At 41.6% G+C, this 16,616-nt stretch overlaps 1 long non-coding RNA gene across 3 annotated transcripts in view; it reads left to right on the top strand.

Annotated features, from left to right (window-relative positions):
* The window catches only part of LOC119019484, a 36,406-nt gene that overhangs the window by 1,001 nt on the left and 18,789 nt on the right, over positions 1 to 16,616 (top strand). The window contains exons 2-3 of one of the 3 annotated variants that reach the window (XR_005075064.1): positions 12,846 to 12,898; positions 13,282 to 13,372. The exons of the other annotated variants lie outside the window; for them this stretch is intronic. This is a non-coding gene — a long non-coding RNA (uncharacterized LOC119019484). The remainder of the gene's footprint in view (positions 1 to 12,845; positions 12,899 to 13,281; positions 13,373 to 16,616) is intronic. 3 annotated transcript variants of the gene reach the window in all.

Genomic DNA, 16,616 nt, shown 5'->3' with positions numbered 1-16,616 from the left:
TGTAAAGTTTTGCCTTTTGAAAAATTAGACACTTCTGGGGTAATTGTTGTCTTTGTTGTTGCTTTTAGCCAGTTCATTTTTATTTTCAGTGTCAGTGACAGTGTGTTCTTTGTGACTACTAGAGATATTATCTGCTAATATTGACCTATCAAAGACATATTGGTGTTCGTATATGTTTATATACATAATGTGAAAATAAGCGCTTTCTCCCACAATGATATGCAGTGAAACAGTACATGTCACTGGGAATATATTGTTAAACTCTAAAATATCCACTATTACATATCTTTGTCACAAGTGAAAACAGCATGGGGGGCCACTGCAAAAACTGTACAGTATATGCTGTATATATGGAATATCGGCTGATAGTAGCAGTATTGGAATTTTTCGACTCCCCAGCACCAGTATTGGGCCCAAAAGTTCTGTATGAGTCAGGCTCCAGTACTACCACTGAGTCACAGTAAAGTAAGACAACATGAAGTCTCACACACATGTTGAAACTGTTATTTGAAAAAGTCTTTTACCCAAAGTAAAACATTACGAGATGCATAATCTAGTAAGTTTTACTCTTCATTTAGGTTCAGTTACATTATCTTCAGTTTGATACACAGTTCAGTTTATTCAAGTTTAAAACTGCCCATGAGACTGCTGACATGTCTGCTGACATGTCATTTTTATTTTTTCTGTTGCTAAGTCAGTGGGTGGAGAGTTACCTTAATTCGTATTCCTATACAGTCACCAATTACCTGTTAAAAAATGTAGTCAGTAACATCATCCCAGTATCATCATATTACAGTAAAGTAGCTTGATTACTTTCCTTTACTTTTGGATCACCTCAATACCAAAAATATGAAAATAAAAACTAGTGAGAAAAGAGGAGAGAGAGAGAGAGAGAGAGAGAGAGAGAGAGAGAGAGAAAAAAGAAATGTCATTAAAATGACTTTCCTGTAACTTTGACAGGATACAATTGCCATATGTTTGTATCCTAATTATGTAATCCTGTTACATCTATTCTGTTGCTTCCCAAGCCTGGTTATTGGTAATGATTAATGAATCAGTGAGTAGTCCCAGGCTTTACAGGGAAATCTTTCACTTCTAGTTTAGGTCATTGGTACGTGCTGTGCCTGGTTACACATTGATGTCAACAAACAACAGTGGAGCAAGTATTTCTGTGATCATCTGCTAGTTTGAAGAGGCTAGCTGGTGGGAGTGTTTTGTAACGGTTAAATGGCCAAAAGCTGCCTTACTGTTTCCTAGCATGCAGCTCCTTCTTTTTCTGGCTTCCTCTTTCCCGGCTTTTCATCTCTTGTCGCATTTTTTTTCTTCCACGACTCTCCTCGTCTTGTCAGACCCCCAGGTTCTGCAGATCAAAAGTCTGTACAACACTCCCCAACTCTCTCCCCCTCAAAAAAACCCGCGAGCACCCCCTCAACACCTCTGGCTCTGTTTTCAACCTGTAATCACTCTCTGAGGAGGATATCCATTTCCACACCAAAGCTTGGCCATTGGAACTTAGCTCAGACAAATATGATAATTGTCTCCAAAAGGCCCATAGTCTGACATAATTGATTTTTCAATTCTTGTGCCTTTCCCCCCCCATCCCATATTTTTGTTCCCCTGAGCTTTCTGAAAAGCTTTGAATGTTCACCATATGGATGTGAAATCTAAAACGGTATTCCCCTCATTCTCTGATTCATTCAGATAGGAGGGGGGCCTTATTCAGAATCCTTCAGGGACTTTCTATAAGTGAGCTATTTAACCCGGAGCCAATGACGGCACAGATAAAAAATGCAAACATTCTCCATATTTGTTTTCCCTCCACCTCCGCATGTCCTCTTTGATGTGAACTCCATTTTCTCTCTTGGATGGCTGTGAGTGTTTCACAAGGTCCTCATTAATATTGCAGTCACCTGGGACGCGAAGGAGACGAGATGGGGGTGGGGGGTGAGTAACTCAGAGGGATTTCACCTAGTCTTTACCAAATGGTTGATGATGATGTCCTCTTTACACAGCCGTACGCAAGCTCAAACTCCATTCTCTCCATAGATTATATCCTGCAAAGCACAGTATTCAAACACTTGCCTTCCTTTAAAGTCATGATATTTTTTTTTTAAAATGTTGTAGTTAGTTTTTTGTTCTATAGGTTCTTGTGCACATAAAAGTAGTCCAAAGTCTATGGCAAGGGGAACTCTTTTCTCCCATAGAAAGCACTGCTCCTGAAATGCCTCGTCAGTAGCCCTGCCTTTAATTCTGCGTCTTCTTGACATCACTATGTCACCATCTCACATGCTTGCATGATTTATGCCTTTATACATAACTGGAAACTGAAGACATGGCAGAGACCGGACCTAATACAGAGTGTCTCAGACAGAGGGCGAATACAGTGCTGCATCACTTTCCTTTAAAGCCAACCTACATAGTCATACCCAGATATCTGGATGCTGCGCAGTTTAGTTGCTCTTCCCATGTGAGCTTGCAAGACGTTGCAAAACTACAAAACTGTGAGATAAACATATATTGTGTTTGAATGTGTGTGCGTTTTTAGACCATCAGTGCCATGCGTCTCTGTCAGCCAATCAGGATTTAGTATGCTCTATGGCCACATCGTATATAGCGTTGACCTTTTCTGTGCTCGCAGAATAACATTTAGATAGCACTGAGCTGTCTCATCACATCTGCAGCCTCCCCGTCTGAGATCTTCCCTGTTGTTTATTTTCTCTGCTCTAATGAATAGTTTCATTATAACCGGAGGCACAATCAAGCTCAGCTCATCTTTAAGATTCATGCCGAGACACAGGAAATACAGCGTCCACTGTGGCGGGGGGATGGAGTCATGGCTAGATTAATAACAGAGCGGCAGTGACCGGTTGAGTGGGCGCAGACTGCAGGGACTGTTAATGAGGCGTGTCTATAGTGAGACTTGATTGCTTGGGAATCTTTTGGTGAAACAGGAACTGAAGAACGAGGAGTAACAGGTGTTTAGAAGAAGATGAAGCGTGCACATGTTGCAGCTCCTTTGGTTATTGTCAGGTCTTGATACCAACTGCAAAATGAAGTAAATCGTTTTTCACTGCGTAGCACTCTACAAAGAAAAAAAGTGTGTGTGTGTGAGTGTGTTGGTGAGCCTGAGGCCATTAAAAAACACACTCGGCCCAGTGAATTTGAACCTGTCCAGAGGACAGAGATGACTTCATCATTACCTCACCCCGCTCTGCTAGAGGACTTATCAAAAACATGTGGCTCCGCTCTCCCAGCACACTGCAAATTGACTTGAGTCTTGGACTCCAATGTTTTTCCTTTGTTAGAGGATGTGTGTGTGTGTTTGCGCGCAAACGGGCTTCATTTTATTATCTTGGATTTTCTTGTCTCTCTCTGGGTTTTGACTTCATCTGTCATTCATTTGGCTTGTTTCAGCTTGTAGCTCTGGGTTTGGTCGGACTGGGTCGAGGCCTGCTGAGTTGGACTCGATTATAAATCGTGTCTGAGCACTTGAGCTTTTGTGTACGTGTCTGTTACGCCCAATGAAATCAGATGATAGTCATCACAGTGATAACCTTTAATTTACCATATTATTACACAGCCGTACAATGCAGTGCTAGTGTTTTTATTTTGGCAACTTTGGACAGAGCCGAGCTAGCTGCACAAACATGAGAGTGGTATAAATCTTCTCATCTAACTCTTGATGAGAGAGCGAATGAGCTTGTTTCCAAAATATCCAGCTGTGCAAAGGTGCAATATGTAAGAAATTCAAAAATGTCATTATTAACAGAATATGAAGAAGTATTGTGATGCAGAGATAGCCATATACGTTAGCATGCTAATCAGCTAGCTCCTAGCCACTTTTTACTACAAGTGTTCTGTCTGATAGAAAAACAACACCAACACTCCCAGTCTGGGCAGAGTCAGCTAATATGACCGCTTCATGGCTAACCAAGATTACTAGCTAAAGGTAGCAGCAGTTGGCAGCAGTTATTTTACTTATTTAGTATGCAGCCCTCGATGTGTTACAGAGTATTGATATGACAGGTGGCCAATTTTTACATATTGCACCTTTTAAACCTATTGCACTGCTGTAGCTGGTGAGCTGACATGCAAGCCAGCCTAGAGAATGCTAATGTTAGTCACTCGGTTGCTCTCTTCATGTTTTCTCTCTCTTGTCTTGTTTACTCCCCCTGGTATATTGTTTTGAAAATTAGGGCTTAGGCATTGTGTTCTTGGTGAATCCCATATTCATGGTGATTTCAGAGGAAATCATTAATTATGCTTTTAAATGTTGCTGTTCTGCCTGCTGGCTTTACCATATTTTAAGTCTAGGAACCTGAGTAAAAGAGCTCTAGAGGCTGGAAAAAAGCTCCTTACTAAGAATGTTTGGTTGTGACATGGTTACTATTTACCCTTTTGAATGCTTGTTTGTTTAGTTGTGGGCTACAGACACGAATGTCATGTTGGCTATTTTGATAAAGTTGCATTGAGCTGCAGTGTTGATCTGCAGCTTCAGTGATTTATTTTTTATGCTCCGCACTGTCTTGACTGAAGGAGCCAGGCGAATCTGAACAGTCTCTTGTTTCATTCCCTTGTGCGTCCACAGTCAGGGTGCTGTTTGATGTGATACATGTGTGGGCTGGGTGTTTAGATTGTAGAGTTGTTTGGTTGCCAGAGCCAGACGTCCCAGCGGGGTGGGGTTAAAATAACCTTATTATACACTTGTGGGTGGATGAATTACTGAAAGCATCCGGCCTGATGTCGAGTACAGCGGACTTCTGTCCAACTTGGGGAACTGTGTACGTCCATATGTGCATCCATCTGCCATCACTTTGCATGTGTGTTGATATGAACATGTGTGTCTATTTTACATTGGGTTCATAATATGTTTGTGTTGTGTTTGTGTGTGAGGGGGCAGTTGCTTGCAGAGCTCAGCCCCGGCCAGCAGTGGGTCTTCCCGGGCAGCGGGAAGGCGATTGCATAGATATTAGAGTGGAGTAACCATGGCAACGAGGTCAGCCTCTGACCATGGGAGAAGAAGAGGTGCCAAGTTTTGGGCTAAATGAGCTTTCGAGACAGACAGCGGCTCTTTTGATCCGCGCGGCCATCACCCCATTAAAGTGTCTCTGTGAAGGTCAAACATTTGAGATCAGGAAGGGGTGACGTGAGAATGTCGACTCTGGTGGACATTCATCTGAGGTGTTCATGAATGATGACACTGAATAATCTTTTTTGGAATCACTCTTTTACTATCCAGCCAATGGGTTTATGAACTTGCAGATGTGAGCTGAATATCAACAATCCAGTCATGTGGAAATACCAGTCATGTGGTCTTTTAACATCAGATGGTTATGATTATATAACCAGAGCAGTCTATTAATTCTCTCTCTGCAAAGTTAGATCCCTGAAGGCTTGACTCTGTGTAATCATTCATCTAAAATGTTGATTTTACTGTTAACGACCAATGAAATGCTGCCATTGTGAGCAGAGAGTGGCACTGACTCGGTAGGCTGTTTATCCTGGGCTGCTAGCCAGTCATGAGGGAGAGAGTGTGCCGCCACTGTTTGTGTGTCGGGGGGGTCGCATCCCCACTACTGTGCCCCGAGGGTCTGCATTAATATGGAGATTAGATTAGAATTCTTCCAGGTCACCTACTCAGTTAACTGTCATTTTGCATATTTACAGGCAAAGGAAAAATACTGTATGTACAGCGTCAGTACTCATTAGCCAGTTTGAATCCATTTCTTACAGTGTGTTCACGTGAGGTTCATTTATAGCTCTGTGTGTGTGTGTGTGTGTGTGTGTGTGTGTGTGTGTGTGTGTGTGGCCATGTGAAGAGCTTCTGTGGATGCCTCCATTATGGGTGTTGATCCCTTTGCTGTGGGGAGACCTGGAAGGGATGCCCTGTCACTATTTCTGAGCGTGATGGAAAGACCACGTGCGTTTCTGTGCACCAAATCTAAATCTAATGATACTGCTTGGTCTTTTCTTTTCTTTTCTTTTCTATTCTTTTCTTTTCTTTTCTTTTCCCTATTTATCTGATGTTTTATTACCCTGCTGTAAAAGTCCTGCAGTGCAACATAACTCTTCTATACATACACGCACACACAGAAACACACACAGCTTCAGCCCGGAATCCTGCCGTGACATTCAGCTCAGACGGTGTGCTTTGTTCTTTCTGCGTGACTTTCTCTGAGAGCGCCCTTTATTTTTCCCTCATTGTATAGAAGGATATATCACTCTGTAACTGACCTTTGTGTAATGATCGTTCTGGTTTTCAATGAGCATTTCGAAAAAAGGCACTCACTGGAGTTTCTATTAACCATGGATACAATATGTTGATGCCAGTTCTGTGCAGGTGATACTATAATATTTGGGGTAGCACTTGTTGTACCAGTTACCTTCCCTGCTGGTTGACCACCAGACATTCAAATTACACCAGCACATCAGATAAAAAAAGAGAATTTTTGTTTCTGAAATTACTTTCTTACAAGCATGTGCTTAGATTGAAATGAAGAAAAACATTAATCAGCACCCTTATCCCTGTTAACAACCATTCACATAAAGAAATTAAATTAATATTTTGTTATTGGGTGCACATACAATATTTCCTAATACACCTTAATGAAAAAGTAGTTGCTGATTAGTTCCCTTTTAATAAATTTAGTTTAATCATATTCAACTTTTGGAGTGTACTTATCCAGTTGAAATGTCAATTGAATCCAGTAAATGAAAATATGCATGTGTGTGTGTGTGTGTGTGTGTGGGTCTGTGTGTGTGTGCATTTATGAACTTCTCTTGGCCTCCAGGAAACATGCTTTATTGCCTCACTGACCAAACATCTACATTTACCACATCATCTGCCACTGTTTTAGCAGGCACACCCATGCCTCGGTTCCTGTTTGTGGACTAACATGCACACACACACACACACACACACACACACACACACACACACACACACACACACACACACCCCATGGTATTGTCACATCACACCCCCAGTAACAAATCTCTGTTGGCAGCACTGAGTGTATCTGGCTGCTGAGTCCCAGTGTTGTTGTGGGTATGTACTGTGCTGTCCTCCTCTCCCTGTTGTCTCGTCTCTATCTGGGTCAGCTTGTGTCCTATACAATGATTCCCGGCCTCGCTGCCGCTGAGCTAAAAACACTGTGTCAGCACTTCTTCGGTGCTGTCTTAATGTTGTGTTGTGGCAGTTATTTGTTGGCCTTAGTCATGGTTTTTAATTGATTTAGTGGGCTTTGTTCAGAGGCGCGTGGTGGTTGGGCATCTCGAGACCTGACACGAGGCCAAATGTCATCTTACAAAAGAGTGTTGTTGCTTTCATGGAAGACAAGAGTGGTTACTCCTGTTTTGATCTTGATGCCATCTGAGATACCACAAACTCAGTACTGTGGTGGCACACGTGCACTTTTAGCACGTTGACTGAGCTGGCCATAGTGATAGGCTGTATTTAAAGTCACAGTGCATCATAAGAGCAGAGGAGCGTGAGCCATGTGTGTGGTGACACTGGATCTGCAGGACCACCGTGGTGCTAATCCACGGTATGTTTATTTCTTCTCCTGCTGGATCACAAATAGGCATTCTACCCTCGCATGTGTTTATTCAGTAACATTTGCTAATGTGACTCCTCATCCCCGCACACATGGTCGTGAATACCACTCAGGACGCCATGCATCCAAGTACACCAGTGCTGATACTTTGTTTGATTTGAATAATGTTGGAATAAATATACTGTATCGATGCATTAATAAAAAATTACCTAGATATTCCATTTCATCGTCCCAGGTGTGAATCATATTTTGTTGAAATTGAATTGTGTGTTGAATCAAATTACTGTGGTGGGAGTTTATAGTGACACTGACAGCAGCAGACGCTGTTTAGTAGTGGGCCTCAGTGGCGACTGATGAACGTATGTTATTGTATGCAAGGCAATCTCAATGTTTTTAAGATTTTACATATACGATATCAGTTACAACAATTGGCAGAACACATAATGAAGTAATTGGTGCCATACGGGGCCATATCCTTACATTACTGTACAAGCCAGCTAGCATTATCTATCAAGAGGGGCATTTATTTATGACAGACCACTAACAGAACTCCAGATGAAAATCTTGTCTATTCATACGCAGTCGCAGCTGAAACAAAAACTAGTGTTCATGGGTCAGGGCCAGCTGATATATCCTGGTGACTTGATGTGATAAAAATGACAAGGACGGAACATCATAAGCTCATAAACCTTGAATCTATCTGCAGGCTGACAGGTAGCTGTCAGCGTGTGAGGCTCTGGCAACTGAAGACACAAATGAAACCATTAACAAAACGGCAGACTATGAAAATGCTAATTTCATGACATGTTAATTCTATACACCCCTGTTAAAATGGTCACAGTGTCAGATTACGATATTCTAGAGCCATAGATATTTGCTGTGACTTGGCAGAGACACATTATGATACAGAGTGCATGTTGGCCTCGACCAATTGTAGCTTTTTGCTTTCATGACCTGTGAGATGTAATCGGGATGGAGTTGTTAGAGACCAACTTTCAGAAGAAGTGTAAACAAACTCTGTTTGTCGCCCTTTGTTTGTCCTGTCAAGCTGTTATCAGGCTGAAATTGTGTAGTCTGTTCCTGATGCAACACAGCGAGTGTACGGGACTCCCTCCACGCCTGGGCTACCCTGAATCATTATCACCTGCTCCACGCCCATAGCACCCATTAGCACATGTTACTGCACCGCAAGAAGTTTTGTTCGTTATCAGTCAGATCTGTATTGAGTATGTATTCAACCTCAGATCTGTTATTTCTGGGCCCTGTTCTGTTCTTTGAGGTGACAACGACAAGCTGTCTTCTCACCTCAGATCTGTATTCAGGTCAATGTTTCTGCAAGACAGCTCTCAGTACTGTACACACAGGAACAGTTTGTCTTCACGCTGCACTGCTGTTGACGTTGCTGCGTGTCTCTGCCGGAGGGCCGATGCGTGTCATTAGTGACGCGTGTAGCATTCTGCTCGGCAGCCCCCCTGGGCATCTCCCAGCAATCTGTGAGTTTGTGTGTGCTTGTAGCGTGCATTTGTTTGTGTGCATAGTACACAAATTGGCCTGTTTCTGTATTTAGAGTGTTAACAGTCTGATCTGCAACCAAGCGAGCTCCCTTTGGATTTGTTTGATTTCACTGCCCAGTTTCTGTTGTTGTACACTGTAAATGTTTATCTTATTACAGTTGGGAAATCTCTTTGTGCTTTTTATTATTGTATTGAAACTAAGGGTTATATAAGTTTGTAGTCCCTAATATTAAACTTAAGATACATGTTTTTCTCCAGAGTATTTTGCCCAAATTATTAAATTAAAAGCTCTGAGTCTCAAGTAAGTCATATGTCTGTGTGCTGTGCATCAGGCCTCTCCATCTGTTTCTGCTCCCACCGGCTGTCACTCATCCTCTCCAGCTCAGTGGTTGTATTATTTTCACAGTCGTCACCAAGGAGAACCTGCCGAGGCTGAGCAGAAATAAACAAGCTCATCATCTGATAGCAGATTGCACACCCAGTGATCCCTCCCTGCGACCAGTTTCAGTTACTCAAGTTACTACATCCTGTGCATTCAGTGGCAACACAGCCCTTCCTTTTGAAGGAAAGATCCACCCTAACACAACTGGATAGTGAGAAAAACTTCGCTTTCGTCAGACAGACTGTGTCATGTAAACTAGTAGACAGAACAAATTGGTAGTACAGTTTTAATAACACTGAAATAAAAATAAATTCTCAAATCCTCATTCATTTTCTATTATTAATGGAAGGATTAATCATCAGACATTGAACAGCTTTACAACAAATTTGCATGTATTTGGCCTTTATTTATTTTTTAACATGTCTTAACTCCCTTAAAATAGGCAATCGACTCCATTCATTTTACAAGTCGGTGAGCTGGCCTTTCTGTTGTTTTTTTCTGGTGTGACATCATGAATGTGCTGGAAAACAGGCAACAATACAAGCAGCATGGAGGCGAGTGACAATGTTACAGTGGTTAGTTGTTATAGCTTTACCTTTAGTCTCTTGTTCAGTCTTGACCCCAACTGAATGATGCTGGACGCTGCTTGAAAAGAGCAGGATGGAAAACTTGGAAGTTTTGTAGTTCGCAAAACATTATGACGTAGGTGAGGACTTGTTTCAAGACCTAAAAAACGCCTAGAAAAAAACACATAATGTAATATAATGGCTCCATTTGCCCCAATAATGCATTATCTGTCCCTCTGTGAATAATAGTTCAACCACAACTGTAAGGATTAATTTGAATTAAAACCCCAATAGTAATGTGTCATTGGCTTCTTCTTTGTTTCCTTAAGTTTATATTATATCTGTTTTTCCTTTGAGCGTTTAAAAAACAGATTCTCATGACCAATAGACTTTCCTCTTTATCATTGCCCACACGCTCATACAGACTCCCAGAGTTTCCACAAAGGATGTGTCTGGTCGGAGTCAGGGGGTGATACCCTTCCCGATTTGTGTGGTGTCCTGTCACATTGTCTCGGACTCTTGTCGCAGGATGGGATGTCTGTATTTCCTTTACCTCAGCAGAGGAAATCAGTGGATAGGACCCATCTTTTGTTCTGTCCTTCCAGGATGGTCACCGATAGCTTCGGGTGGGAAGTCAGACAAACACAACATGCGGCACAAGGCCATGTGATATCCCCTCGTACCATGTTCCTGTGCCCTTTACAGGCCAATTACACAATGTGGCATTTCAAGAGCAATTGTTATGGATAACTAAGACAAGTGATGTCATCTGTCTTGTTGTCAAAGGGAGTGCGGTGTTGTGTGCCGAAGATGATGTCATCAATTTGAGCCTCGTTCTGGTGTTCCGGAAAAATGTGTTTCATGGCCTCTGGGACACGACAAGAAGTGGAAAAAAATGACAAATAGGCTGGTGGGTGTGTGTGTGTGTGTGTGTATTAATGTTTGTGTGTTTGGGTGTGTGTGTGTTAGAGTCCAAAATGTTCGCAAGATGATTTAAAGAGAGGGATCTTTCTTTGGAAATTGGGTTCTTGATTGTGATGACTCAGTTAAGTCTTTCTTCTGTTATTTGGGAATGTAATTACTGGGAATATAACTATGTTTTTAACTCATACGTCATTGTGCCGGTGAAAAGTGGAACATTCTGGGTTAGTATTATTTTAATTGGCAAAGATAGAGATGTACCGTAACTGCAGTGGGAGTCGGAGCTGGGCTAGACTAATAGATACAGATGCTGATTCACAGTCAGCCACAGAGGGAAATTACAGCTACATCTGAACTACACACACCTGTGCATGTGTTTGTGTAATGAACCTCTGATAGTTCATACAAAAACCATCATGTAAAACAACAAGTTATGGTTTTACAAGAGGTTTTGTACACAAGTATTTCTCGACCGTGTTTTTGTTACCTTTGGACAAAATCAGACAAGCTGTTTCCCCCTTGGTGCAGTATTTGTGCTGAGCTAACTTTCTCCAGGCTGTATAACTTCATACGTGCTGTAATGATGTGAGCATTGTCTCATAATCTCATCTAACTGTCAGGAAAAAAGTGAATAAGCATATTTCACAGATTGTATAACCGTTCCTTTTGGTAAGGTCATAATAGATCCTATTGTTGACAAGGTTAAATCTAGGCTAGAGGGAGAGTTTAGTGCTAGAGTTACAATCGTGATAGCGATTATAGGGTTTAAACTTGTTTTTTGTTTGAATGAACTTTTAGAGATGATGTCTCTAGAGATTAGGGAAAGCTTTGTCTTTAACTGGTATGTGTGTGTCTGGTTTTTCCATGATTCCTGGGTCTGGTAGTAAGTTTCATCTAAGACTCCAGTTCAAGTTCACTGGCACTAAAATCTGCTTAAACCTGCCAGTTTGTGTGATGGATACCAGTGGTCTATGTATTAAACAAACACAAGTTTAACTAAAACTAACACTGGACTTATTTGGTTGCTTGGATTCTCCATAAGTCATACAGTAGGACTGGTTGCATTATGACCTTACTGTCTGAAGCAGTTTCCTCATCTATGGTAACTATTCTTTCAAATCTGATGGTAACATTTTCTGAAACACTTTTACTTGAGTGATTCTACAACAATCAGTTATCACAGTTACAATTACATTACTTGTGTCTGAGTACTTTCCACCATTTATTTTTAGTGCTTCAGAGGTTCTGGTGCTGTATGACTGAACACGACCCTTGACCTCCCTGAAGAGGTGTGTTTGTCCCCTTGGACTAATAGCGTTTCACATTTCTGAGTTGTTATTATGAAAAGAAACAACAAATGAAAACAATGTTTAATGTCATGTACTCTGCTTGAACTCAACGGGGCTCTCTTCCTGTTAATACAGCTGTCTGGATGATCTATTCAGAATGGGTTTATAGCGTGATGGGTGGGCAAGAAATGGAGAAGTTAGAAATTATTTAATCTTGCAGGAGGTTTTCTGATGCTGTTCAGTCCTTCAGTTTAAATCTTGACCCCTTGGCTTAAGTATCATCTTGCTACCCACAATTCTGCATGACCCCAGCCTGTGTGTGGTGTTGTTTGTCCTCCAAACAAGTTGTTTCTTGGGTAATTATCCAAATTAGATTATCATGTGTTTGGTCTAGGATGGAGAGGTTCCTGCTGTGTGAGTAAGTGAGTACTGAGACGTGCGTGTCACTGCAAATGCCATACTAACATTACTTGTACACTATCCCTAAAAAATCGATTCAGTTTGATCATATTTCAAACAAATAAGCTCGGGAAACTGTATGTTCTTTTTGTTTTTTGTAAAGGTTTTCATGTTTGCAGTATTTACAGTCAATCTTTACTTTTGTTTCCATCCATTAGACAAACTCTTCAAGCCTGAGTATACCCAACTGTTGCAGTGGAAAAATATCTGAGTAGGGGATGCACATTGACTTTGTTTATGGGTGGGGTTACCCTTGTGAAACGTGTTGTTGGCAGTAAAAATTAAACACTGTTCTTTTTTGTGTGTGTGTGTGTTAGGGGTTGGAGATGATGTGGGGATGTTAATGACACAACACTGCTATCGGCTCACAAATTACCTCAGTGTTGTCTCGCAAAGATACAGTTGTTCACTGCAGAACTGGATCATAGAGCTTGATTTGAATTACACCCCCACTTTTTGGGCATCTGCGTGTTTGCACATGCATACTGTGTGCACGTGTGTGTGCTTGTGTGCAGGGCTCCAGACCTGAGCAGCTGTGTTTATTCTTCTTTAGTATTAGTGACCTGCCTGTCTGTGTACTTCTGTTCCCTCTAGTGAAATCAGCGCAAGGGAAGGTCCCTTTTATTCAACTCACACCTGCGGCTTCCCTCAGCTGGGCGGTCATTTGGCAGATTTCGGCAGGCAGGTACACAATAGCCCAGTTTCTGTAGCCACTCAAGCACAGTTGAAATGGGTGGATAACACACGTGAAAAGCAACCATGGAGCCATTATATCTTAAAGATATGTTATATAAAGTTTCTGCATAAAATTGTTTGAAAATGATTACACCGTTTGTCCTATATTTGGTTGAATTGTATAATTCTGTACACTAAAACAGTATTGAAACCTCTTGATTTCATTTCAGGTAACAGTACATTTCATTTGGCCTCCTGTTGCTCTAACTTCCAGATAAACCCCTGAAACCTCAGAGAATGAAGAAGAAAGGCAGAGATTGTGATTTGATATGATTACCTCATACATCAGCATTTCATCCTGTGTCACGTTAGATAGATGTTAATCATTAAAGGTGGTTGTTTGAAAATGAAGTCAGCAGCTCCCGTGATGCTGTACTACTTCATGACAACATCCATTTGCGCGTTTTGTTTTCATTATTTTGATCGAGAGACATTTTCTGGCAAAAATAAGTTGCGATTATGTATATTAGACAGCCTTAGGTTGGAAGTGTAACAAGTGATGTGCTAATTTTCCTAATATAACCTTGTGTAATAGACACTAGTAGCACGGTGGTGGAAACACACACACACACACACACACACACACACACACACACACACACACACACACACACACACGTCCCAATAAAGCAGAGTCAGACAATAGTCAGATTAAGGGGCTTTTAGAGCCGAGGGCAGCACAAACAGAATCACACCATTGGAAAAAATTGCCGCCACCAGGTGCAAATTCTGCTTCTCAGTCATGCAACAAGGTTGCACATTACTCATTTTGAAATTATACAATAAAAGTATTAGCTTTGAAAGAGACATTGTGACTGAATGCTAAGTAAAGGTGTGGTGTTTTTAATGTTAGATATCTTTAGTATCTGCTCAAATTTGAACTGATTTACTGATTTCCTTTGAAAATGGCTTTACTAGCATTGGGGTCAAGCAGTGTCTGCTGAATTGTCATATGACATCAGGAGCAAAACATTGTGCTTTAGCTCACCACTGTAGTCATCAGTGCTGATGGACACACTACTTTATTGTTCTCTCTGTTGGGGTGCCTTTGATATTAAGAAGTTCAGATAGCCACGACTCAGTCGTCGATGACTGTCAGTCTGTGGCGATGTACGATGGCATCGTCCATTAGCCCAATCCTAACTCCCGTCCTACTGGCTGGTATGATCCACCTCAGTTCAGTTTCACTTCGACATGATGTAATTGCACCAAACTGAAGCTGAGGGTATTTGGGGAAATGGTGAAAGTAGGCTTACACCTTTGTGCAGTGATTGCCTTATCAACCTGTCATTGGGGAATTTTGTGATGTTCACGTGGTATTAATTAAATAGGTTGATTATCACACCTGAACAGCATTTCATAGAATATCATCTGCTGATGTTTTCTGCTGAATGAACACAGTCCTGACGGTCTTATCTGTCATCTGTTCTGTGACTGATGTGAAGACAAACCAATTCCGACAGACACGTCTGCTTTTGCTTCAGGCTCAGCTGAACTGTTTTGCCTCTGTGTTCAGAATTTGACCCCGCTCTACCTCTGATGTAAGCTCAGCCCAGCTTTGCCTTTCGTCCGCCTGTGTTCTCATCTCACTCACTTCTCCTCATTCAATTTCAAAGTCACAAGTTTCACAAATCAACTCAATAGCAGAAAAAAGGATCACCTGTCACCCCCCTCATACCTCTGAATAAGTTTCCGACCACCATGCTATCATAGAGTGACGGGGCTGAACAGACAGGACACTGCAACTCTCTAAATCCGTCTGACAGAATCAGATTAATGAGGTGTTGGGATTGTTGTGTAACTGTGGCAAAACTAACAAGATGGAAATAAAAGGTCCACTTTCATCTCATCCCTTGACTTTTTTAAATCAAGTGGTGTCTCCTTAGGTCAAAACCTCAAGCCCCAAGGCCTGGAGGACTGTTTTGTGTATTACAAGTGACCTGAACTTCCCTAAACTAGCTAAAGCAAAAGTTAGTCACAAATAGAATAACATCATTTGTCTGGGCTTTATGTAATGAGACCGAAGGGGTGCCATGCTGTCACATCCAAACCACCACTGAGGCCACCACAGTGGTCAGCAGAAAAGGTTCTTATGTAACCGTGCTGGTTTTCCTTGTCTCACTGCATCCCGCCCAAAGAAAAATTAATTAGTATGTCTAGCGCAGTGCCTGGCCAAGCTAATGACACAAAGTGGAATCCATCCTGGTTGTTCCACTTGTTCCGCTACAGGTTATTACTGCTGCTGACACTACTCATTTTCTCTGGCTTATAGTTGATAAACATGCCCTCGCTGTGGTTCCTGATAGTGTTGTTACCTTGTGAAACAAAGATTTTTACAGGTGAGATAACTCGTGTAGTGATGCAGCAGTTAACTGATTTCACTATTAACCATGATTTAAAACGTCACTGCACTGCACTCTGTAAAGATAAACTTTATGGCATATGATTTATTTAAGTAGCAGTGAGTCGAGAGTTGGACTTTCAGTGCAATCTTAACCAACAGCAACCAAGCAAGAAAAGGAACAATGCACTGTTTATGTCAACATTTTTATCAATATTACTGAATATATTTCTGTTTCGATGAGCAGCAACTGTTGAAACAAAGCCCAAACAGAAATATTCTGGCACAAAATAGCATAAAACCTCTGAAGAGAAATTTGCATTTTCATAACTCATCTTTCATGCAAGATCTTTATTGTTTGCAATCTGCTTTGCCTCCTGAGCCATAGCCACCCCACAAGTGGTTAATCGAGACACACTTGAAACTGAGACACTGATGCTGATGCCAGTTGTGAACTGATCTCGGCACAGTCTTGATGTATCTGGTTACAAGAAACTAGGTTTGAATAGGCTGTGGGTGCATAGATAGAAGTAGAGTCTGTAGTCTACTGAAGGTGTGTTGACACTGAAATTCATCCCTGGATTTGTCTGTCAAGCATTCACCAATGAACTGAGCGATCTGCTGACCTCTTTATGCTTTTTATGCTGGCTAGAACGATCCAAGCTATGGAAGAATGCACGCTCCCTGTCAACAAGCCTCATTCTTCTCACATTTCTCGTGGTCATTCTGCACCTGAGAGCTGAGGGGAAATTCATTTTTCCACCTGCATTACCATGAAAAACATCCCCACCAGATTCAGCAGGTGGTTTCAATTCCCGTCCACCCAGCCAACCTGGCCTGTATTTCCACAACT

Source organism: Acanthopagrus latus, chromosome 1 (genome assembly GCF_904848185.1).
Source record: "Acanthopagrus latus isolate v.2019 chromosome 1, fAcaLat1.1, whole genome shotgun sequence".
NCBI classification, from domain to species: domain Eukaryota; kingdom Metazoa; phylum Chordata; class Actinopteri; order Spariformes; family Sparidae; genus Acanthopagrus; species Acanthopagrus latus.
This window is presented reverse-complemented; position numbering and strand designations above follow the sequence as displayed.